Source organism: Phalacrocorax aristotelis, chromosome 1, assembly GCF_949628215.1.
Source record: "Phalacrocorax aristotelis chromosome 1, bGulAri2.1, whole genome shotgun sequence".
Classification (NCBI taxonomy): Eukaryota; Metazoa; Chordata; class Aves; order Suliformes; family Phalacrocoracidae; genus Phalacrocorax; species Phalacrocorax aristotelis.
Window position 1 is genome coordinate 127,354,202 of NC_134276.1, and position 26,426 is coordinate 127,380,627.

A 26,426-nucleotide genomic window follows, 5' to 3' on the forward strand; every position below is an offset into this window, starting at 1 on the left:
AAGTGGGACACAATACTGAACCACTTGGGAGGTGGTGTGAGTTGGTGTTCTTCCAAACACCACCGACCTTCCAAATCTCCACAGGTCCTCTTATAGGAAGAAAGAGTATACGGGAACTCAATTTCAGGGTGAATTACATGATCACCAAGTCTCAGAGATACAAAAGATGGAAAGTAGTTTGAGAGGAGTAGCCAGAACTAAAGAATTTCAGTCTTGAGTTTCAGACCCCATAAGCAGCCCTTTTAGCAAAGTTACCTTGTCTCATTGCTCTTTATGTTAAGGGGCAAATACTTAAAGTAGCAATTTAACCACAGAATGCTTATATTAAACAGGAGCCTCCTGCTCTCTACTTTCTATAATTTACAGCAAAGAGTTTATTAAACACAACTCTTCTGTCTGACATTCAAATCCATCCCTGCAACACACTCTCCTCTGGATTTGCGCCACCGAATGAAATGCTTTGGAAAAACAAAATAAACCAAAACCCTGCTGTGGAAACAGGACAAATCTAGTTTCACATCCCCTGCAGAGAGAGAAACAAGACGGAAGTAAAAAGCACCAAATGGAGCTCATAAAGCTTCACTCTGATCTCAGCCTCCACATTCTGGCAGAAAGCACTACCTAAGAGATGTGCTCTGCTTCAAGTGAGAACAGCCTCTGATTGCACCGCGAGCACAAAAATATATTGTCTGTGAACAATTATCCTGAACAAACTCTGAATAAGGGAAATCTGACTACAGAATAAGGGGAAATGCGGTGGGAGGCAGGCTAATCGCCCCCCCCGCCCCTTCCCTTACCGAGGCCTTATCTCACACACCAGCCATCTGTAGTAGCTGTGCCTGTGACTATGTTTGTGGGCTCTGCTGAACCTCCTTTCCACAGACTGCCTGCATTGCGCACCGCAATCAGGTGGCAATCATCCCCGCCCATCAGAAATCGTCCACCACAGGAGGGAAGTAGTTTGAGTCCTGTAACAAAACCAGTTTCTCGCTTTAGGTCCATTTTATCACAGGTAGTTGCCTATATTCCTTGCAACATTCTATATAGCAGCACATAAGCAGAAGGAAACCCATCCTAACCCACAGGTGCCACGGGGAGTTAATGTGGCTAGCGTTAAAATTTACTAGCTCTTTCTCTTTCAATATATCTACAAATAAAAATAACTTATTTGTTTGGAAGTCACTGCCCAAAATAGCAGCAGTTGAACGTTTTGAAGCTACCGTGACATATCTAGAAAGAGAAGGATGCACACCTGAGTACAGTCTTTCTCCATTCCTGGATCCTGGGCATCTCCTCTTTAGTTACGTCTTCGAAGACAATCAGCAACTCAGGGAGAAAATGTTTGTTGGGGCAGAAGTCTGATCTGGGGTTTTTGTTTTGTTTTTTACTTTTACACTGCACCCTTGTGCAGTTTGGTACATATATATGCAGATGGAAGAGGAAAGAAAAATCACAGAACTAGATACAGGGAGGCCACCTTCTGATCAACCAAGCTCTCATCTTTCAGGTAAAACTGCTTTTAAATTCAGGTAGGAAAAGAGAGCACAGCAGAATGCTTTGCCCAAATGCAGGAGATTCTGTAACACAACACATTGCTGACAGCTTTCTTTGACCCCCAGAAGATCACATTTACTTCTTGAACTTTGACCTTAGTTTATTAGTGTATTGGGCATTCTGTATATATTCCTCATTGGGATTTTAGAGCGAGAACATCTTCAAATCCTGTGTCGTAGGATGATCTCTGTTTTCGACTTTAGTCCTTTATTCCATTAGAAAGACAATGTTCTGCCATGATTTTTTTTTGTTGTTGTTAATTAATTCATTTGAGACTATTTCTTAAATTTTCATTTTAATGCTTTTTTGTGTGGGTATATTAGTCACTTCTAAAGTTGCATACAACTGTCACTGATTTAAAATCTTTATTAACACACATACACAAATCTGTATTATATATGTACATGCATGTATGTGCATGTGTATGTATGTATATATTTAAAAAAAAAAACCAAACCAAAAAAACCTTTCCAACTGCATCTTCTTCCCTCCTCCCTTCTCCATTCTGAGCAGGTTCCTGCTATCAACTGCTGGAGTGTGCTCACTCTACACCTAGAGCTATAATTATTTTGCTTTAATTTTACAAAACCTTTTGTTCCATTCCCACGAGCCCACCTGATCCTTATATTACACTTGCTCTATTAAAACACTCATGCAGAACAAAGCGCAGTTGTACTGATTCATAAGTAACTCACCCCCCCACCCCCTTCACTGCTTCTTTCTACTAGGCTCATGCATCTTACTGCAGTTTCATGACACTGTCCCCGATGTCAGCCCATGGTCCCATTTTTTGCTGTTTTTTTTTTCCCTTTCTTTCTTTCAAACCATTATTTTTATGTGCTTAGGGTCCAATTACACTATTGTGTGCTGTTGTTTTGAATTGTTGTTGTTCTCAGTCACTTTATGTTATGCTCTTTGGCACGACAACAGATATAGTGCAGAGGCTGTTATGGAATTTATTTGTTGTAATCAGACTCTAGGATTGTTTTTTGTTATTATTCTTCACAGAGTACAAGCACCAAGGCTAGCCCTACATTTTCCGAGGCAAGCAGAAGACCATTTGTAGCCCAGCCTCTGACACCACATATCCTATATGCAGTAAAAAGGCCCAGCAGCAGCTTAGGTCAAGGTGATTACTATTACTTGGGCAAGGCCTACATGAACCAGAGGCTTTAAGACCAAACACACCGACAACATTTACAATAGGATCTTCACAGACGCACTGTGCATTTCAGATTTGGGTGGGGGGGATACGACAGACACCAAGCCAAAACCCAACCTCTCATAAATTATTGCTGAAAAATGGAAGGACACAGTACAGCTCGTCAGTGAAGACAGGAACAATAGAAGGGCCATTTCATCTATCTGTCCTGTACAACAACTTCGCTGAGCTGAGACAGCCTTCATTTTCTGGCTTACAAAGCACCAAGCAGGTTGTTAGGACTAAGTAACAGATAAATAATAATCAGCCAGAATAGTGAAGAGCTGGTGCATATGGAGAAAGTGCTAGCAAAGATCAAATGAAATTGAGCTCTTGGTAGCTATCTTTTCAAGATGGGGATCAGGACACTTTGCAGTGCCCCACTGAACACCACTGGTGGTAGGTGAGTACAGGAGGACAGACCAGGCGAGGATAAGAGAGAGCAAGAAGGGGAAGGAAAATGGGGTGCGTGTATATTTTTCTGGGCAATGTGTAACAACGGTGAATACTAACGACTTCTAGCAATGAAACAGAATAATAAGGAAAAAGGGGAATGTGGCAAGGCACAGAACAAACACGGCTGTAAGGGGTACAAACGAAAGTTGCAATTTTACAAAGAATAACCGTTCTGCACATTTTATGTAGCATGTCAAATCTATCAGATTTTCTCTTATTAAATCATCATTCTACAGCAACAATCATTCTCTCAATCAATCCCCCGTGTTAACATCTCTTAGTAATGACTAACTTGGCAGGAACTGATGTTTACATATATTTTAAAGTCCTGAGCACTGTTCTGTATTTTTTGGATGTTAAATTTCCTTTACATTTTGTCTCTTATTTTTTAACCTGTTTTTAAAGGATGGATGCATTCAATTGGAAAATAAAGTTCTGTTACACACACTCAGATTACATTAGCTCTGGAAATTGGCAGTGGGATAAGAACAAAACCATTCACCTCCTGATTGCTGATTCAAATCTAGCCCAAGTGAGATAGTCACAGAAGCTTTAAGCCTCCCATGGTGGCTTTGCGATTTGAGATTATTTTTTATGAATCTCAATCCACTTCAGGCCAAGAATGAGAATCGCAAATCCACTGCCTCGATGAGCATTAACTGGCATCACTGCACACGGTTACAGAGGAGATGCCAAAAACCAAACTGGTCCTGGGGACAAACTTCCCACCTTACCCTGGGAACTGATCATTAAAAAATAGGGTTGGTTCATGCAAATGTGGAACGCAGGGAAACATGTATATATCTATCTAAAAAACAGAAAACAAACCAACCCACCCGTAGTCACATCAGCTAGGTGCTGCAACATTTATGTTAAATATGAACTGGTTCTCCAAGACTTCAGCAGTCCTAACTTTCCCCAAAACCAGAAGGTGTCTTATGGTGCGCCCCTGTATTGCTTTAGAGCTGAGACACAGGGAGGGCAAGAGGAGAGAAAAATAAATCAAAGGTTTTGCATCCTAACTCCTGAGGAGGAAGCAGCAAGCCTATGCACTCCTTACCCCTTAAAATCAAAAAGGGCCACACAGCAACTGCAGGCTTTGGTCATTCTTTGGTCCACTCCTCCTGCCTAGGTAAGAGGAACAAATGAGGCATTTATTTTTGCAGAAGACCAAACCTGAGGAGGGCTGCGTTGCTCTTTTTATTTTATTTGGGACACGACTGATTAATAAACTATTAGCAAAGCTATTTCACTAAACAAACATCCTATAGCATCTGACAAAATAGTGATGCTTAGCTATATTTCCCATGGCTCCTTCTTTCAGGGAGCATGAATCATTCAAATCACTTGGGAATTAGCTACTCCAGCTTCCTTCCTTAGATACATTTGCTAACCTGAGGGGGGTAAAGGTCTCAGGACCCAAGAGTAGATTTAAGTTTTTCCACCATCTGTGCTGAAGTGCAGCCAATGCAAATTCCACCTTCAGACCTGCACTCTGGTGCCTCCCTGTTATGTTTCATTTTACATTTGTGATCTTTATTCCTTAGAAACAGGAAAAATGCACAGCTGATGAGCCATGTTTGCATGCAACTTGAAATAGTTTCTTCAGTCATTGTTGCTTGGACATGCACTTGACTGTTCAAAGGGAAGTGCGATGAGAAATAGAGCTGCATTTTAAACTGCCAAGTATTCCTAATTTTACACAGGGATTTTTGAAAGCAAGCAGTTCCCTTTAAAGTTTTCAGAGATATCACTGGAAGTATTCACGTGTAAAACAAGGAAAAGTTGGTGGGGAAGCCAGACATTTTCCCCTTCCTTTGCTTTTCACACATTTTTTTCTCCTTTTCCCTTTTTGCCAACAGAAAGAAAAGGGAAGATATTAACAAATGACAAAATGAATGAGTAGGGGGGTTTGATGGTCTTTGACTAAAATAAAAATTTGAAGAAGGGTAGCCTTTCAAGTTGTAAAGGATAGCCGTAATGCATACACATGTATAACTTGTAAATGCTTCTATCACAGCAAGTTCCAGTAAAATTATAAAAATAAATCTAGATGTAGCTAAGTAGATAGAATAAGTACAGATAAATTCAGTTGATAAACTGGAACAGACAAACAACAGCTAGTAAAACTATTAAGAATTTGGGAAAAACCCACATATTCTACATTAATTTTCACTTCAGATCTGACACAGAGAATGATGATTTAATTTAGGAGTCATAAGACTAATAATCCTGATCCCACCGGCAGAGACTTCAACTACACATTGCATCTTTCTAAACCTACAAAATTGTTTTACATATGTTTTAGGGAGGCTCCAGAATGAGCCAACTTGTATCTCCATAGAAGCCAGTCTTCAACCCATGACTCAAAAATCATAAATTACAATATAGTTGAGTCCAGCAGAGCAAGGAACCACTACTTCAGTGAAACAGGTATGGCTTCACTGAAAATTAGAAGAAACCATTTTCAGAATGCCCAGTAGACAATTCCAGCTCTCATTTAACATGAATTTTTATGGACATTGACTACACCTCAAAAAACCACTTGTGTTCTCGCTCAATGTTTTGGGAGAGCTGATAACACCAGGGATCAGAGAGAAGTCAAAACCTAACTATGCCTCAATCTGACATGCCTATTGCAAGGAATAAGGTAGCACTAGCCAAGCTTAGATGCAGGAGCTGTACACAGGCCCACACCAATGTGCTGTGCACTGTGACGATGTGCTTTTCACATTGATGTGATATGATGTTCACAGTTTGATCAATGAATCCTGACTCTTATGATTTTCTTGGTCTCTGTGGAAGCTCAGATCCTCCCTCAGAGCTGGTCATCTTGCTCAGTAACTGACACGTTGGGCTTGCAAGCACTGGCATTTAGCCATCTTCCACGTCTGTTGGAATCTGACCATCATTTTGAGTACCAAGTGACCCACCAGCTGAGAGTCTTTACCAAGAGTCAAAAGGACGCAGACGTTTACTGTGACATTCCCACGACAAGGTGTTCACCACTATGGAAAACACAGCAGTGAAGAAAACCTGTTCAGGTATTTCCTACAGGAGGAAGTCTCAAATGAAGAAAGAGTACCCAAAGTGAAAATGCCATCACATACAGATGCCAGATTTGGCCTTGACATGGTATTTGAACCTAGAGCAGGATTTGAACTTTACAGTTCACTTCACATGTCCCAATTAGTTTCTCAAGCTGCACAGAAAGCAGATGAAGTTCACTTTAAACATATAAAAAGGAGACAACAGTAAACTTTTGAAAAAACATTATAGGGAATAATTCTTCTCTGGAGGATTTATTTATTTAGTAATGCAAACAGTACACACTGAGATAACATCTGGCAATGTTTATTACAATGAAACCCAATCAATACCTCTGTCTACTACAATATTTGTCCACAAAACAGTCATTCTTCCAAGCACCCACAAGAAATATGCAGCTAAATATTATAGTAGCCATTGTCAGCAAAAAGGGAGGTGGTCATCTTAATTCTTCTATTCAAGACCCAAGAGAAGACAAGGAATTAGATGTACCTAGACACAAGAATGATGGTGGAAAATTAGAGAGAAAGTTAGAGAGAGAGATGCAGCTTGTAGTATTGCAAAGAGCACAGAATTCATCCTCACAGAATTTCAAAAAGCAACAGATCCCAGAACTTTTTTCTTGTGCCTCAAGAGGTTTAAACTTAGGGCAACCCATTACTTTTGCTAGTGAGCTACCAGGCCTTCCGTGGCATTTTAGAGCTACAAGTACAGGCAGAAATTTTGACTTCTCATTTCCTTTCAAAGTCAGAATTCAGAAAGAAGTGATACTGAACTTCCCCACATAATTAAAAAGCCAAAAAAAGATTTCTTTTGAAAGTTCTGTATATTAGAATTTCCAACTAAGCCCTTCCATTCTTTTCTATTTCTATATTTGCATTACTGCATGTCACTGTAGGAAAACTAGCAGTGTTTTGTGCCATGAAAAAAGTCACTAAGCATTAGTTCAGTAAGTACTAAGCCTTCACCTCTCCTAAACCTAAGTCCCTCTTGCAGTCTAACAGATTTACGTGCAGTAAGACATGCATTAGTACTTACATGTCACAAAATTAAGCAAAAAATAACAAAACCACACAAAACAAAACAATCCATATTATTTTTCCTCCTCACATTTTTGGTTGCTATAATTTTGCTTTGTTGAAATAGGCATTTCCAAAGAAAATTGATATACCTGATTAATGTGACGATACATTAAATAAAAGTACATTTGCCCCCATTTAATTTCACATTTTGCGGGCTCACTGTTCAAGGCATTTCTATTTGTACACGGCCTAGAGGTAAAATAAGACCTTCTGTGCAACACCAAGTCCTGAGGCATGAGCTACGTTCAGAAGTCATTGTGGTCATATGTTACCTTTCTCCCATAAAAACTTGCTCTTTGACAAGATAATTGGGATTGTAGTTATGAAGTAGGGAGAGCGGGGAGCCGAGGGGATACAATTTGTTTCCCTCTCTACTGATCTAGATGTATTGGGCAGAGGAGAGCACATTTTAGTTTGGACTAGTAAACTGAGGAGCCACAGTAAGCACAGCAGCCACCAAGGAAGCCGTTATATGCAACACCAATTCCTGTAATTTGTGTTAAGTAAGATTTGTATTAGGTGTTTTTGTTTGGTTTCTTACTGTTTCTTGCCCTCCACACCACAAAAGTCATACTGTAACCTAAAGTTCCTAATGGTGTGGCCACTAGGAATGAACTGGGGAAGAATTTTAACAGTAGTGCTATATTAGCAAAGTACCGAAAGACACAAAAAATGATCTTCGAAGCGTTGAAAGTGGTGAAAATCCCACTAACATAAATGGAGGCCCTACTTAAAGGGCAACAGTACCATCCATCTTTAATATTCATCCTTTACTGTCACTTTAGCCACATGAATTAGTGCTAGACTTGCAAATACACAGAATATTTGACCTAGCTTTAAGTGAGAAGGCTGGGACTTCACATGTGCAGAACAAGCTCCTTTTTTTTTTAATTATTTAAAGAAATACAGGCCAAATACAGACTCATTTTTGAAAGCTCTCAACACAAGATCAGTGCAGGAGTTTCCATCTGCAGATCAGTGCTATAGAGGAGCAGAAAAGCCAAACTGAGACAGAGACTGGAAATTTTACACCAGGTTTCAGTGCAAGCAAGAGCCCAACCCCAGCCCAGAAAAGGACCAGTTTGCCTGAACTACACACCAAATTTGCGAGTTCCTCATCAGCTCCACAGAAGAACTGTTATGTAAGCTAGTATTAAAACAGCTACATAAAATGGGAGAGGGGAATAATTTCTAACCAATATAGTCTCATGAACTTTCACAAAAGAACTCCAAACCACCTAAAATTAGGAGATTAAAAACTAAAACTTTCATTCAACCACTACTGGACAAAACCATGCATATGACAACTTTAATGTCACTTCGATATTAAAGCAGGGTAAATCTTTAAATCTTTAAGAACCTTATGAAGTTCAGCACAGAAAAGTGTAAGATCATGCACCTGGGAAAACATAATCCGGGAGTGCAGCACACACTGGGATCCAGTTGGTTGGAGAGCAGCTCTGTGGAAAGGGACCTGGGGCTCCTGGTGGACAAGAAGCTCAACATGAGCGAACAGTGTGCTGCTGTGGCCAAGAAGGCCAACAGGATGATGGGTTGCATCAAAAAAGGGCATCACCATCAGAGAGAAAGAAGTCCTTATGCCACTATACTCGGCACTTGTCAGGCCACACCTGGAGTACTGTGTACAGTTCTGGTCCCCGCTATACAAAAAGGATGTGGACAGGCTGGAAGGGGTCCAGAGAAGGGCCACCAAGATGACCAAAGGACTGGGAAGCCTGCCATATGAGGACAGGCTGAGAAAACTGGTTTTGTTCAGCCTTGAGAAAAGGAGGCTCAGAGGGGATCTCATCACCACGTACCAGTACTTAAGGGGTAGTTACAAAGAAGATGGACAACTCCCTTTTTACACAGAGTCACATGCAAAGGACAAGGGGGAATGGACACAAGTTGCTCTTGGGGAGATTCCGATTGGACACCAGAGGGAAATTTTTCACACTGAGGACAGTCAACCATTGGCATAATCTCCCCAGGGAAGTGGTTGCCTCGGCCACATTGGACACCTTTAAGAGTTGCCTGCACAGGGTGCTGGGCCATCTTGTTTAGCCTGTGCTCTTCCCAGAAAGGTTGGACTAGATGATCCCTGAAGTCCCTTCCAACCTGTGATTCTATGATTTTGTGAAATCTAGTTGTTTCAAAAAACAAATCTAAAGCAAGCATGACATATTTCTTTTCCCACTGTAAATCAGCTAAGGGAAGTTGTGCACTTCCTCCTATACCTCAAGGCTGACAGGACAGCAGACAGAGCAGTTGGTGTCTGCCCCTCGCCAGGGGCAGCACTGCTGGAGAGGGTGGGAACAGGTGTATATATGTAAATGCATCAGGCATACAATAACCTACACCATGCAAAGGGGCAGCTCAAGCACACACATTTTCAACACACCCTGGCTCCACTGACAGGAATGTGGAAGAATCCTACTGAATTTATTGGGGCCAGGATTTCACCCTTTATCAGTAAAAGAAGTGATCAGAAAATGGCTGCACTCAATACAGAAATGGTGTGCAGAGTTCTGGCAGGGATTGCAGGTGATATCATGTTTGCATAACCTCTCCAGGCACTACAAAGAAAGGTTTCTTTGCCACACCGCTTACCTGCAGCCCTGAATTTCACCAAGTTCAATAACCCTGAGTTGCCAGCTCTAGGAAGCAGCAGGGGGGAGTTACAGGCAAAGTCCTATTCTGCCCAGGCAGCAGGATGAAGTACAAGCAGCAGAAGTGAGACTCACTGTTTCACAATACGGACATTTGGGCTTCCTACCTTCTCAACAGGAAAAAAAAAAAAAAATGCAGGAGGAAAAGTCTATCACCCTTCCTAGACTTCTACCAGCACAACCACGATTAATCACAATGCAGCTTTAAGAATTAGTTCAGCATTAAATAAGGAACATCTATTTTGCCACACAGTGTATTTCTTTTACAAGGTTTTCTATGCATAAGGAGGCTTAAAGAATAACTACTGTATGGTATAGCTATATTCTAAACATTATGACAGAGACAGTGTAAGAATTTTTCAGAAGTTAAATGCTTTTAAATGTAATTAAATCATAATAAAGACATCACACAGAAAACTGTGCCCATGACAGTCTGACAATGCAGGGACATCACAAATGTTTTCCACCATCACAAGGTGTGGGAAATCTATGCCTATCTCATGTTGCTGAAAGGCAAATTCTGTAGGGGGATAAAACCCCCATATTTTAACAGCTGAATATTTCATAAAAAATAAAATTTACCTGGCACATTTGGAATTCTCTGGGACACTAATGGCTGCAGTGAGGAAAAGATTCTTTCTGTGCCCATGGAAGAATCACTGAGCCTTTAGCCTCTAGAGCTTGGAACAGGCCGCCCAGAGAGGTGGTAGAGTCGCCATCCCTGGAGGTATTTAAAAGATGTGTAGACCTGGCACTCTGGGACATGTTTTAGGAGTTCAGGTAGTGTTGGGTTGACGGTTGGACTTGATGATCCTAGAGGTCTTTTCCAACCTTAATGATTCCATGATTCTAGAGCTTCCCTTTGGCTGCCTCTAGGTTGCACTCCACCCAACAAGATTCTTCCCTTTGCCCTTAACACATCCCAGTCTTATCACACTGGATAAAGACCCTAACTCTGGGGTTTGAATTCCACTCGGAGTTGAGCGCCTAAATGTTAATCCATTGAGCTTTAAAGCCCCTAAAACAGATGTGGACCTGGTAGTGAAGTGGCTTCGTATTTGTTATAGACTGTAACCACATATAGTAATTGTGATTACCTTCTTGCATGAACTCCTGAACTCTTGCCAGAGGACAGTTCCCTGGACAGGGCAGGAAAACACTTGAGGTGGCCATGACTGGTATCCTGAGGAAACCAAGTATTTGCCAGATAACTAGGGTTGTACTAATATCTGAAGGTTTTCTTCAGTGCAGTTCTAGACCCACATGTGTCAGCACACAGGTGTGAGACCACTGCAGCATAACAAAGACTGGTAAAGTGAACAGGAGTTTGTCACGGCAAACAAATGTCTTCTTGAATGGCAAGCATGATCAGAATATGTAGCTGCAAAGAGCAGTATTTTCTAAACCACATACACAAAGAGAGGCTAAGAAGTAGTAACAAGTCAATTTGTGACACAGGAAGAAACAGCAAACGGTATCGTTTCTGGGGTGATTTTCACATGGCCAAGAGGCACCGGAACAAATTCAATCGCACCGAAGCCCCAGCAAAAGTAAAAAGCATAATCCTTTCCTTCCTGCAGGATAGAAACAATTACAAGAATCAAAACTCTTACATTGAGGTGCCATCCATAAGCATCAGTACCTATAGCAACCTCGCTTATTGACTCAGTGATTTCTCACCCCTAATTGCGTTATATTTCTCATCAGGATGATATACTACACAACTCTATACCCTCTTGGTCATCTGATTTCTGGTCCCTCAACACCCTCTCTCTGCATTCCTCAGGCTTGTGTGATGCCCAGCCGCTGGAATTTCCCTCTAGTTGTTAACCGCATCCAGGCAAAAGCTGTCATTTATGCACTAAGCCTGCTCCAGAGGGTGATCATTTTATATTTGTTTGCTTGAGGAATCCCATATCACTTGCTCTGGAGAAGTGACAGCCACTCAGACATAAGAAGGTTAGTTGTGCATTGAAACAGGGCAAGAGACACGACAAAACAGATTACCCTCCTCACTGAAAACCCTAATGAATGGGAAAAGAAACTGAGATGAGGATTCATCTGCCTCTGGCTCAGACTCTGATGTTCGGCAGATTTTCCCATTGATGGTCTGATATTGCAAACAATATCAGGAACTGTGCCACTATACCCTACCTAAATGAACTGGGAGTGCAGGATCATGACCTAAACTGGTTCATAGTCAGAGAGGACACACAGTGATCTGGCGCACAACTGCTATCACTGCTGCTGGGAAATATATACATAATTCCTTGAAAAGGTTCTGCTGCTAAGAGACACAGGATTCTCGATTACTTATTGCCAGTCTTGAAAGAGATGAGATAACACACTTCCATTTTACAAAAGATTTTCATTATTCAAAATTTCCATGAGAACATTACATGAAGAAGAATGAAATTTCTAAGGAAATATGAAGCCAACCAAAAAAAAAATCTGCCAGGGAAAAGAATGGATTTGAAAATATTTGTAGATGCAGGTTCTGACTCAGAGGTGCCTTCAGTTATTACTGACACCAAAACATTTTGCTGAGGCAAATACTTTTCCAATGGCCTTTAACAGCACAGACCAATCTGCCAAGTGCTCACTATCTCCAGTCCAGCTGTCTTGCTGCCGGCTCCTGCAGGCTCCTAAAGGAGAGAGGTATAAGAAAAGGGAGCAACAAGCAAGAACTAGGTCCTTTTAAACCAAAATGCTGTGGGACGATGATGCACACACAGAACAAAAGATGCTGGAGGAATTCCTTTGTCATGAGGAAATACAGGACTGTTAAAATACACATCTGCGGGACAGCGTCCCCTATCAGACTTCTGAAGGCCCTGCAGAGCATGCATTGGACATGTTAGCAATGGACCTCTGTAGAGGATTTATTGTAAAAAAACAAATAAATAAAGCAAATATTCTGATCTCTGTCATGTCAGTGGAAACTGTTGAAAACAAGAGACCAATTTTGACAGAACTGAGATTAAAATCTCTTCTAATCTATTATCTAGATGCAGGGACAGTGACTGGAAAGAGGGCAATAAGAAGAACCAGATCCTCTACAGTGAAATTCAGAGCTAGACCAGTTGCACTAATGAAGAAAACAGACCAGAAAGTTTGGGTAACTTACATTCATCAGACTGCTCTACATCAAGCTCTGGAATTTGAAATGATTCAGTGAGAGTGTCCTCAGGGAGACTGATGTAAATATAGAATAACCACAATGCCTTTCTGTTGAGTCCCTCCCATTATACACTGGTTTAGCTGAAGAATTTCATTTCGGATAGGACAAAATAAGACTACCAAGGCTTGGAAAAGGGCAGGCCTATGGTGCCTTTTTCCCTTTTGCAGCTTATTTGATGATATCTCTGGTTTAAGGTAACTGTCATTGCTCGGTAATATTTAGTCTTTCTTTTATCTTGAAGTAGACCAGCAAATGCTTTGGTAAATGGAGTGAAAGATTTTCTACTTTCACCATAACATCTTCAGGTGCTGAAATGCTGAAGTGTTTTACAACTTACTAAAGTAGTGCTACTCAGGGAAGGAGTACTAATATTCCCGTGCCTTTTTAATATGAGTGAATCACAACCCACACTCCTTTATACACTAAAGCAACCACACACTGGAGAGCCATTTTCCTATCTTCATCTATTGTGGCCACTATTCTGCAAAAACAAGAGCTGCCAGCTATGAAAAAAGTTGGGACTCTACCTGTTTGTACACTACAGCTGATGCCCTTAACGCACAGACCTACAACAAACAAATCCCCACACAACTGCTACACATCCCAAAAACCCCAAACCTTAAACATTTGCAAGAAAACAAAAAAACGGAGGGACTTAATTATCAATCATTCCCAGCTCTTTTTTTTTTTTTTGTGCTAAGTTGTGAATGGAACTGATTAAAACCACCTGACAACTAACAAGATTTTCAGGCTGGCCAACTGCATTTTGAGATTTGCAGTTCCATTAAGTTAAAATATCTTCCAAGGATGTTTACATGAAAAATCAGAAAACAGAGGCAATCACAAAGTTCCTAAACTCCCGAGACATTTACCTTTTTGTAGCAGGCTTTACTCCAGCCCCATTACATATTTACCGTGATCATCAATCCCATTTGCAACTTTCAACTGTCTCCACGATCTATGTCAGAGGCCTTTGTATCAGGCAATACCTGGAGTCTGTCCATTTATCCAAATTTTAAAAACCGGTAACTGAAACAAATCAGCATTTGTGCACTGACTGGAAAGAAACCATGCAGATGCACAGCAACTAAAAATCTGTCCTTGGTGTCTATATGACTCCCTCCCCTATCCTCCTCTAAAAAAAGAAGGGTCGAAGCAAAATGCTGGCAGCCCAGTGAAATGTTTGAAGAGACAGTATGGTTTCAGTTATGAGAGGATGGAAAAATGAGAACCCTGGGGATCTTTTGGGAACATTAAGCTTTATTAATCAGGAATGTATTAGCCACATACCAACATTCCCAAACGGTACGCTGAATCAGAGAAACGCCGGGGAGCAAGAGAACCCATCCAGGCTAGTCTTTCTGCCTTACAGCAAGTTCTAGCATGCCCCAAGAGATGGTTTTCGAGCCATTCCTTAAAAAAAGAAACCTCCCCTGCTTCCACAGTACATACAGGTTGTGTGTCCTAGTGCCTTACAACCAATACAGTCAGAACATGGTTCTTAATATGTTACTTGGTGATTTTCACTGCTCGTTGAACTGATTTCTTTAAGTCTTTCTCCCAGTGGATATGAAGAACAATTAATCACTGTGCTCCTGATTATAACTTTTCACTCACTGGATTTTTTTTTTCATATTCTCCTTAACATACAACAAAAGCAACACTTTCAGAAGCATATAATGCCACGTAGGGCTCCTACATATCCACTTGCCCCGGGCCAGATAACAATCAACCAGTTTCCGCTTTCTCAACAATTCTAACACTAGGACAATTTCTGCCTTGACAAGCATTTCTGACCTCTCCACATTTCCACTGGGGTTCCACAGGTAGAAATCAGGGCAAAATTTATCCCCGTGAGTTTCTGGATTAATGCCGTGGTATAAGAAGGGGAAAAGGCAAAATTAATTCTCTTTCTTAGTACTAACACAATTCCTCAGTGACAGTCAGCCCCAAGACATTGATCTTTGCTCAAATGAAGCACACTTCCATACTCATTTCGCATTTGTACATGTCTTCTCCAGCTTAGCTCCTACAAGCTAGTATCTTCTGCATCAAAAAAAAATGGCTTAAACTACTGAGGGTTTACATTTTGTCAGAGGAATAGGAACTGGGAATTTGCAGGGTCAACAAAGCCCATCTTAGACATGAAATTCTAGTTAAAAGAGCAAGCTACTAGATGGAAGGACAGACCGCAATATCCATCAGGAACTGTGAGGATTCTTGCACGGTAAAGAACACGGTAGGGTAGCTTGTTTGTTGCTTCAAAACTCTTCCTTCATTTAAAAGCACTACTGTGATGGACGAAGGCCTTCTCAGCCCTGACATCCTGACGTTACACATGCAGCATGCACTCCGGGATGCCAGCTTACTGTGTCACATTGGCTTGGGCTCTGCCTGCTCCCTTCCCTATGCCTGCAAGCTCAATTGAACTTATGAAAATTCAAACTGTCTTCTGTCTGTTTCATACATCATCAGCAAACAATCACTAGACAAAATGAATTTGCTTTCTGTAATTTGGAGGCTACACAAATGTCTCTGCTGTATAATACAAAAAAGGGGAATAAAGTTTGGTATGCAAGGTTAATTCAGCATGGAGGAAAGTAGCAGGGAAGCAGACAGAGAGAGAACACGAACAATAAAATACTCAACAGTGGGGAGAGTGACATGAGAAATACTTCTGTAAATTGGAGTTGGCCTTGATACCTTTGAATGATGGAATTAAACAAAGGCACAAGTGAGTTGTGAAAGATCACCCCCATGAGTGGCTGTATCTCCATCCCTCGTGATTTGTCTACACAATATTCTTATTAATAATAACAATGGTTTCTATTTTTCATTTAAGAGCTTTGCAAACACAAACTCAATAATGTTCATAGAGCTGTATCAGTTTGAACCAGATTGAAAAAGTGATCTGCTGAAGAAGGCGTAGCGAGCTTAAATGACTTGTCGAATGCCACTCAACGAGCCAGCATCCGTCATGATTAGGGCACTGGATCTCTTGGTCAGTAATCAGATCAGGAGGCTGCATAGGGCTGAAGCCTTGAAAAATCTCTTTTTAACAAAAATAATGTCTCATATACTTCTTATTGGCTTTGGCCGATGGCAATGTAACTAAAACCATTGCTCTGAAAGCCTATCCAGTGTGTCTCTTGTATAGGTTTTTCAGGTTGTGTGTACAGAATCTTTTTCTTTCACACACAATACGCTCTCAGTGTCTCATAAAATCAAGCAGATGCTGAATGTGAGCAGAGGTAGCTCCTCATACTAGACTTAATCCTATTTGCGGTTAGTTGCAAACAGCAAAGTACATAACCATATCCTTAACTTTAAGTATTTGAGCAGTCCCATGGACCTCAATGGACCTCCTTCCCTATCAATCCACATAACTTTAGTACACAGCAAAACGTGGCCAGAGCATCCAACATAGCAAGAATCCAGCCCACAGACCTTTTCCATTAAGAGCATGACTGCACTACATTTAGAAGACTGGGGTTTTATGCAACTGCCTGACAGATGTTCGCATGTTGTGAACCTGTATTTTCTTCTAACGCTGTGTATCAAGTCAAGCATATTTTCATATCAGCTGGAAATCTGACCCATCTTAATCAGTTGCTTTAGGGACATCCCTACCCTAAAGCAAGTTTTCCACCCTTCAATTAAAGAAATCCAATAAAAAAAAAAAAACCAATTAAAAAAAAAAAAAACCCAAAACAAAAACACAACAACAAAAAACTAGAAAACTACGAGAGCATGGCTTGCCTTTTCTTCCTCCTGCTTTCAGGTTAATACAGGAGAGCCATACCGGGAAGTTCACTTTATTAAAGATCTTAGAATTAGAGACATCTGATTACAGCAAACATACATAGGAAACAAAGGAAATCCTTAAAGTATACTTTCCTCTATAAAGAAGGCGCCCCCATTTTTATTTGCACTGATAGTAGTTAGATTGACACATGGCATAGAAAGAATCACATCCTCATCTTACAGCGTACATGCTCATACACAGAAGTTTCCCTACCTTGTCTTTCTGTATTCCAGAGACAGGCTGTATGCCAAGGCTACAGAACTTAGGAGCAGCCAGAATTGTATAGGTGGGGTATTTTTTTGGAAAAAGCAAACAACACAAGAAACTCAAAGATTAGAAACTTGGACCTTTACTTCATGGAATGGAAAGAAGAACTGGGCAGAACAGAGCAGACTTGAGAGTCGTGACCCCACACTCTGTTCCCAGTCTGACCACTGATTTACTCTGACCTTGAGCAAACTGCTCAACACCTCTGCTTTGATATGCTGGCCGCCCTTGATTAAAAAAAAATAAATAAATTCCTATACACGAGTTTTACACTCATGTATTTATTTCCCCTCCAAAGCCTAGAGTCTCATATAACTAAAAAAAGCCCATTCCAGCCAGCACTGATCATCTGGCCATATATTGCTACCTGGTATTTTGCCTTAGGGCTGTCCACGCAGGACTTGCTGACCATCTGGATCCTCAGGATTCAAAGAACTTGCCTTAATTCACTCCCCACTCTGCTACTGCATATTGGAAAGAGAATTACTTCTACTTTCCAAAAAAATTTCTCCTGATTGTTCACACAAAATTGCAAGACAACTTGGAAATTCTATACTCACAGATTCAGAAGCATTCCCCCACTTTTCCCCCAACACCTCCTGTCAAATTGCTGCTGGACCCAGCAAATCCACAAGTGTTTTCAACTCAGCTCACCAGTGTAATTGGAAGGTTAACCTCTGGTGGCCAGGGAAGCTGCTCATATTCAGGAATGATGAGCAGAAAATGTTAAATACCATTCACTGGCCACAGCCTGCAGTTAATACACAATATTTAAACAACACAATGGCATGGCCCTTGCCAGTAATGTAAAAACACAATGGAGTAGAGCCAGAATGGCACAATCTGCCTGCCTGAGTCATGCTTGGCGCTCCACGCTGGAAGGGACATGCATTAGCTGCCCACAGTGTACTGTACCCTTCAGCGAGTTTAAAATAAATCATTAAAATACAATTTATAAAAAAAAAAAAGGGGGGGGGAAGGGGGAAAGAAAGGAAAAATCCCCTGTAATAGTTAAAATATTTTAACACCGAACTACAAAAGTACCACTGTGGAAGAAGGCTCTGGATTTCATTACAGACTGCACATTTTGATCTCAAGCAAGAAAACAAACCGACTTTGCTTTGTAATATTCCACAGCTTTGTACTCCCCAACTAAAATAATTTTTTTCCTACTATATACAAGCTCCTGGATTTTTATTCATATATTTTTTCATTAGATTCATAGCATCTGAATCTACTGTATTTTCCATCCTCTTTTGCGTGCCTGTTGTTCAGCCACTGAAGTTCCAAATCTTAATTATTGTCCCAAATACATTTAATAAACAGATTCTAAATAAGGCTAGATCAGACTGATGTACAATCTGACTTGCATTTATGGAATAACTATGCTCTTAGAAAGAGACTCCTTTCTTTCTGAGAGACGTTAAGATGTTATTTTGACTGTTTTGTTGTGTCACAGCACAGATGAATTAGGCATTTCTGCCTTCATCTACACCCTAAAACAGCTGAAGACCCCTGTGATGTCATCAGAAAGTTGTTCGGTTTTTTTCTTGTATAAAGGAGAAAAATTAGTTTATTCTCTTTTTGTGATGTCATAACAATGTTTTATGCTACAAGGAATCTCCTGCTACTTTCTGTTATCTCTGCAAAGTGCAGAAATCCTCACTGACAACAAAGCGACAAGAACTGTAAATCAGCACACACAGAGATGCACACTATTCCTAATAATATTCAAAACACAGCAGAAAAGAATTATCTATTCAGGGGTCTAAAATTAAAGATCTGCAAGATGTTAAGTTCAGTTTTAATTTTTAAATAAAACTCCTTTGAAGTTCTAAACCCCATTTAAGGGGACTGACCTTTATCCAAGACCAGCTACTGTGCTAACAGTTTGGATGCATACAGAGGAAAATACGGAACAAAAGGTACTGGAAAAGCTTTTACTTACAGGAATGCAGCACAGCCTAATCTTTTTGTTTTTAAGGTGCAGTGATTTCAGCATCTACAATGTAACTTCAGGCAGTCTGAAAAGAAACAGGTTAAAATCTCTTTCAGTTATAATTGGTATTTCAGATTTAATTAAAAATTAAACTTTCATAATGTTTCACCATCCAAAGCAATGCATTATCAGTCAAGCGTAGCCTCTTTTTTTTTTTTTTTTTTTTTGTTAAAAGAAGCTCTTCCCAGAGTAGTTTGCAATGAAAGAAGAAGGGGAAAAAGGCAATTGAGAGTAGCAAAATATATTTCTTCAGCAAAAGATCTCTGAATAACTTGGAAAGAAGCCTTCTGCCACTTAATTTTAACAATCAACCTTATACTAATTAAAAAAAAAAAAAAGCATCACAATTAAAGACAGAAAAACACCATCACATACCAACGACTGTGAGGGGGAAAATGTTAATTTCAGCAAAACAAGGACATTGCTAGGACCAGAACATACGCACCAAAAGGGAAAATATGGTTTTACATAATGCCAGCCAACATTTTTAAAATAATTTGTTCTACAGCATGCAGCACTTTTAGACTGTTGCACGGAGGAGCAAGAAAGACAGATAAGTTCAAAAAGAGGAAAGCTGTTTTTAAAGTGTACAAGGCAAAGGTCCTTTGCACCCTTTTGTTAAGGGATATGAAACAGTTACTCTATAAAACTGCAAGGTTTCTTATCGTGTAAAATAAATGTCATTTTACTGTGCAAAACAGATGATTAAGAACTGGTAGCTGTAGATATAGCATTTAAACAGATGCAAAAAAATTATTTTTTTTTTTTTCCAAAATGCAGTTGGAATGACAATAAAACTCCAGGGGTTGCACCATAAATACGAGTTTAAATGTTAGACTGGAGTTTAAAACCTGTGGTTTTAATTATATCTAATTATAAAGGCTCCAAAACCAGCAGAAATGAGAAAAACAAAAAATATTAATAATAAATTAAAACAATTTTGCAATAAGTTGTCAGGATTTGGCCTCACAATAATAAACCATACAGCAATATACACAGACACATACAATGTACCAATGATTCACTAAAGGAACAAATAAAAACTTGATTAAATTTTCCTTTTAAAAGGTGACAGCAGAACTTGCTTAATTTACCCCATTCAAAGTCAAAGCTATTCTCTTCACCAGCAGCACACTGACAGAAGTCTTCAAATAAATCCTGGATGCGAATCTAATACCGATTTTGAATGTCTCACAGGCTGGGGCAATTCCTAAGTGAAATTTTTCCTTTGTTCACCCTTGAGTAAAAACCCAGTTCTTCAGACTTCAGTGTTACATGAGCCTTCCTAATGTGTCCCCACAGATGTTTAAAAAGAAATGCACTGTATCAGATGATATATTGTCACACGAACATGTTCATACACACATGTATACCACAAACAGGAACGAGCTCAGGAACTTATTTTTAGGTTTAACTTTTCCACTCTGTCAAGATCAGGCGTATTGCGAAGCAGGAGGCAAAGCAGAAAGCATGGAAGGGGACAGCATGGCAAGAGTTATCGTATCTTCTGCAGAACCAATTCTTGAGCATTGAAATGAAGAAACAAGAGCCCCCAGACAGAGGCACTAGGATGATGCTGCCACAGGGTAACCTTTATAGGCTTGGATTAAATTTTTCTTGAAGGAATCATTTGAGAAACATGTTCCTCATCCTTTAGACAATCTTTACATCAAATAACTATCCTTCTTTCTCCTAATTGGCAAGTAGTAAGATAGACAGGGAACAGTGGAGAAATCCAGGCAAAACCAAAAATAATTTTAACTCCATCAGAAGTAGACAACGGCACAACTGTCAGGTAAGTGGTAACAGCTTCAGCCTCTGAACTTCCATTTCCTTCCCTTCTTTCTCCTTCCAAATTTACCCCTTTTCTAACATCTTCAGGACTGTCATGCTGACTTGCTGGCAGGGAAGGAGAGGGGTAGTGATATTTGCAATCCAAAGCTATTTCTTTTAATGAATGCAATGAAAAACTGACCTCAACTGAGAAAACAAAGAGCATTCACTGAGGGTGAAATGTATCCCTGTATAGAGAGCCAGCATACAGACTGCACCACTGAAGCCCTATTCTGATGACCTAAATAGGAATAAATTGGTGCATGGACTTCCTCAGAGTGAATTTTGTCCAAGACCCTTATTTTCTTGTAGAGAACGAGTCAGCATTTAGCCCCCTCCTATCAAAGCACAAAGGTACAGCCCCCACTTCCCATGCTGGGCACTGTCCTGACATCTGCTCTTTGGTGTATTTTCCTAGTGGTTTTAATGTGAAGTCCTTCCTGCTCCGTGCACGTTCTTCTGACTGGAAAGGAAAAGGAGGAAATGCAACATCTAGCGCTGCTCCATGAGTTAAGCAGCAGGGCACAGTGCCTGCAGATAAAGCGGCCCCACTCCTCAAGGCAGGCCTAACGGGTGCATGCTAAGATCCACCCAGTAAAACAAACGGAGCCTCAGAAACAGCCCGCTGTGAGAGCGCATCCACTGCCATCTTGAAAAACTTCAATTAAATAGTTGTAGTTAACAGAACACCCAACATACAACACACACAGAGCATCTTAAAGAGCTATTTTAGCTACAGGTTGGAGTGAAACCCAGAGCAAAACCTACAGAAAACCTCATTAAACTCAGAACACGGATCATTGCCACTTTAGTAACATCTTTCATTTTACAAACAGAGAAGCCTGTGACCTTGAGATGAAATGATATAGACAGGTATATGTATGAGCAAGAGATAGAAATGGAGGCAGCTTCTTAAGCAGGAGGCCCGCATTCCTGTGCGCAGGTGAGCATGCTTAGCATTGCGGGGCAGGAAACCGCTGTCTGAAAGGAGTGCCCCAATCCCCTTGTGAAAGGGATGTGGCTCAAGAACAGCCGGTGAACCTCTGCTTGAGAGGCCCAAGGGCTGGAATTACAAGAATGAGGAGTATGGCAGGTCAGGAATGAAGTACGTTAATAGGGTGTTAAAAGGAGAGCAAGTGTTAGCTCTCCGTAAAGGCTTTAAAAACAAATATCAGAAGGTAAACATATTTCACTTTGCTTTCTCATGATTCTTGCTTGTTGTAAAGCTTATGCAGAGCCTCAACACTGTGAGAGCAAAGCTACTGACTGTACAATGACCGAAGTTCATTAGCAATATTCCATGATGCATATGGCACCTGACTCTACTGTGCCTAACTCATGTTTATAGTCTAATCCCCCACTTTTGTAAGAACCACATACATTCCATCTAAAAAGTCAAGAGAAGAAAAAAGTATCATTTACTACTGGAAAACGTTTCAGAAGATGTCAGCATTCTGCAACTGCTTAGCAATAAGGAAATTCCCTATCTGTAAGGGTTTGATTTTCCTTGGATACCTGAAGTCAGCTGGAGCAGGTCAATGAGAATCATGCAGTTGATTAGTTATGGGGAAAGGGAACACTGGAAGAGAATATAGGACAACACTTACTGATATCTTTTTAATTTTCTACATAGAATTTACAACATCAGTCAGTATCTTTTTCAAAATGCTTGCTCATATCATTGCGCTCACTTCTGGAACTGCAAATAAATGATGAAGTAACTGCCACAAGTAACTATTCACAGAAAGTAAAATACTGATGTCCTTTGTCAGGAAAAGACTCATGGATTATATTAAGAAAGCCCTCTACGACAACCAGGGAAGGTGGAAGGGTAGGGGGTGGGGGAAATCAGGCCCATTACTTTCAAAAAAAATTTCTAACAAGCTCAGGGGCCAGTCAAGAGACCTCAGGCCAGCTTCAGAATCCAAATAATGACTTAGGATATGGCCCAGATAATTTTCTGGCATTTTAGGTTTGAAAACATAAGCAGGGCCACGGATTAACTGTGTCATAGAAATCAGAGAGGGAGGCTGATGCTGCACAGGCTCCTCATCTAACAAAAAATAAGCAAACTTTAAAGTGGAAACAGTATAGACAAACCAGCACAATGCTCTGTCTAGGCTCATCAGTAATGCAAAAGAACAAATCTTATTAACATAGATATAGCATTACACTACTGCTTTTTTAAGGTGAATGCACTTTAGCTGGTACTAGTTTTCTATAAACAGCTTTATTTTGTGTCACCATTCTCTTATCTTGAGGGGATAGAATAAAAAAAAGATAACAACAACAACAAAAAGTAATGCCTGTGCTTAAAGAATCCTCCCAAAAAGGAATGTTTCCTGAATTGGAGCCCTTTCTACACTTTCAAAAGTAGTTTAAAAAGGAGTAAAAGAGTTTTAGCCATTTCCAGTTCTGTCTTTGAACTCATGGCCGTTTCTCTGGTATAGGAAGCACTGAACTGGGCTTCTTCCTAAGCTTAGGACTGTGGCTCAAACCAGGGTCACAGGGCTGCAGATGGGAGAAACCTGGGGTTTTTTGTGATTTAGTAGAACAGAGCACAAGACAACCTACGGCACTGTGCTGAGATTGAGGGTACCTGCCACTGCAGTAACAGACAACAGGAGACTGAAGGTTTCTTTGTCAAAATGGTAGATCTCCATCTGTTTTTACTTCACTGCAAAGCTGTGTGCCCACAGAGATTTCATCTTCCTTATGGCATTCATCTTCTGAATTTACTCTCCCAGTAAAGAGTGTATCCATTCGAAATGTTGATTTTCCAAACTGTTCAGCTAGAACAGCATTTTTGTCAGGAAAAAGGTGTATTTTTGGCTACTTTTTACACACCCCACCCCGCCCCCAATAGCATTTGAACTGTTTTCATTCAAGTGTGTAAAATACTCCCTTTGGGCAAAGACTAACACTCCTTGAAATTTAGGTTTCAGAAAGTTAGAGACACTTAACTGAATAAAAGCTGTGATGCGTAATCAGACCTAATGGTCACTCTGAAAAAGGTACTGGATGCAATTTCACCACAAAGGCCCTCATACTTGTTAAACATGTTGCATCCCTTAATAGCACAGTCCACCCCTCTCATTTATTCCTACTGCTAACAGAGCAAGCAACAAGCACTTGAGAAGCCCAGCTGTGAAAGCACATTAGAAGCTGAACTTCTCAAACACTGAAGAGTTGGTCTCTTTATAACTCCACTTAAGACCTGACCTGGACTCCTGAAATGCAGATTAACTGGTAATTCTCCTATAGCCAGGTGGGACCCAGCATCCTTCTAAATACCTCTTGAAGCTTTCCTCCTACACGGGGGCGATGATGGTAATCAAGTTGGCTGCTGAAAACCATGATATTCCCTATTCCAACTGTTTTCTTGCACAAGCTGTCCCTAGATCCTGTTTATGTTCCCAAGGAACAGGAACAGTGACAGCATGCAGCTTTCACAAGGCCTTGCCCAAACAATTCTTTCTTCTAAAGATACAGTTTTTTTTGTGAAGCTGATATTCTCCGAGCATCTCTTGGAATACAGCTTGAGGACTTTGCTTATGCCATTTACAAGTTTTTGTAGCATATAAGCTCCCACTTCTTTTCAAGGTTCATAATGCTTTGATCTTCACAGCCTCACCGCTCCTGTTGAATGGTACCATCTCCCATGGCTCAAATTATCTTTAGTGCATAAAATGATAATACCTGTTAAGAAGCAGGCTCTATCATATAATCACAGCAGAACCTTCACATTTATTCTGGTTTAACACACAAACTTACATCAATAAACGTTTCATTGTGATGGGTATTTCAGTGCAGTGACAAACTGGGCGGATAAAGGAAATGTGGCGGATATAATTTGTTTGGATTTTAGCAAGGCCTTTGACACAGTACCGCACAGGAAGCTCATAGAGAGACTAGAGAATTATGGTCTGGATAATAATACAATAAGGTGGATAAAACCTGTCTGACAGATAGGAAGCAATGAGTTATTAATCAATGGTATTGGATAAGAATAGAAAGAAGAATCTACTCCAATGCCAAGCAATAGGTGCTAGGATTATTATCATTAAACAGATTCATTAGGATGAGAAAGAGAATGTAAATGTTGACAGCATCCAAAACTGATGATTCAGAAATATGAAACATAGTAAATGCGAAAGGAATCAAAATTGTAAGATCCAAATAATGGAGATGTGCATGAGCCAGAACAATGTAATATTTAATATATCTTAAAATGTACAAAATATTATCAAATACTGATAGAGAAGTTGGTTTTGAACTCAGAAATATGATGTTTTCGCTGTGTGAGTATATGACTTCATCATTATACTCTGCACCAATATCGTCCAGTTGTGAAACTGGCTCCCTTGTAAAGCAAGCTAAAATAAAAATTGCAGCCACTGTGGTCAGGGAAGATCATCTGGATTCTTTTCTTAGAGTAAGGATATTCGTTCTAATGATTAAAATTTGAAAGTTTAAAGTAATCATGTATAATGTCCTTAAATTCTTCTTTGGAAACAAGGTCCTCCTTTAGTCATAGTCCTGAGTCTCCACTGCCCTGCACAGTTAAAGCCTTCTCATTGCCAATTTCTGGTACAGGAGATGACATTGAGTTATACCCACAGAGACACTGCGTACACTTGCAGTCTAATGGCTACTCCTTCTCCACTTCTTTCACAGATCTCCCTGAAGAAGTTCAGTCTGACCTTTATCAATGAAAGGTCAAGATCTTGGATGAAAGGCAATATACTGAGGCGAAATGAAAAACCACATGGCATTGCACATACATTTCATAACACATATGGCAGAGAAGATCAAAGTGATAAATCTTTATTCTGAATTCTAAATATCCTTAAGTATTGAGCAACTAAGCATGGCAGTTGAATATTTCCAGGATAAACTCATCAATATCAGCAAGGCATGAAGTTCACTACATCCAGCTTCTCTCCCTCTTACTAATGCTGGAACTTTTTTCCTTGTACGGAGAACACACCTCCCTCACCACAGCCTCAGCTTAATCGTGTGCTCCAAGAATAAGGACAAAATAACTTTTATTGTCCTTTTCTTGAGACAGCAAAAGCAAACTGAATGTGTGAGTAAAGGCTGCAGGTTTTCAACTGTAAGAAACTTTGGAAGGTTGTCACAACTACTACTCTTGACTTATTGTTAATAGTCCATTGCCTTGCAGTCTGACATTAGGAGACTGTACCTCGTAACCCAGCTCCTTTTTAAAATCCATCATCTATGTTTTCAGGACCTTTGATCTTCTCCTAGGATGTGCAATACTCCTCCCACCCTCACGCAGCAGCCTCACCCCATCTCCCTGACAAGCAC

The 26,426-nt window shown here is 40.3% G+C and overlaps 1 protein-coding gene across 5 annotated transcripts in view; it reads right to left on the reverse strand.

Annotated features, from left to right (window-relative positions):
• Positions 1-26,426, reverse strand: part of ZBTB20 (zinc finger and BTB domain containing 20) — a 465,108-nt gene that overhangs the window by 303,857 nt on the left and 134,825 nt on the right. For all 5 annotated transcript variants that reach the window (XM_075106546.1, XM_075106520.1, XM_075106537.1 and 2 more), the window contains one exon: positions 19,212-19,287. The gene's annotated coding sequence lies outside the window, so the exon portion shown is untranslated. The remainder of the gene's footprint in view (positions 1-19,211; positions 19,288-26,426) is intronic.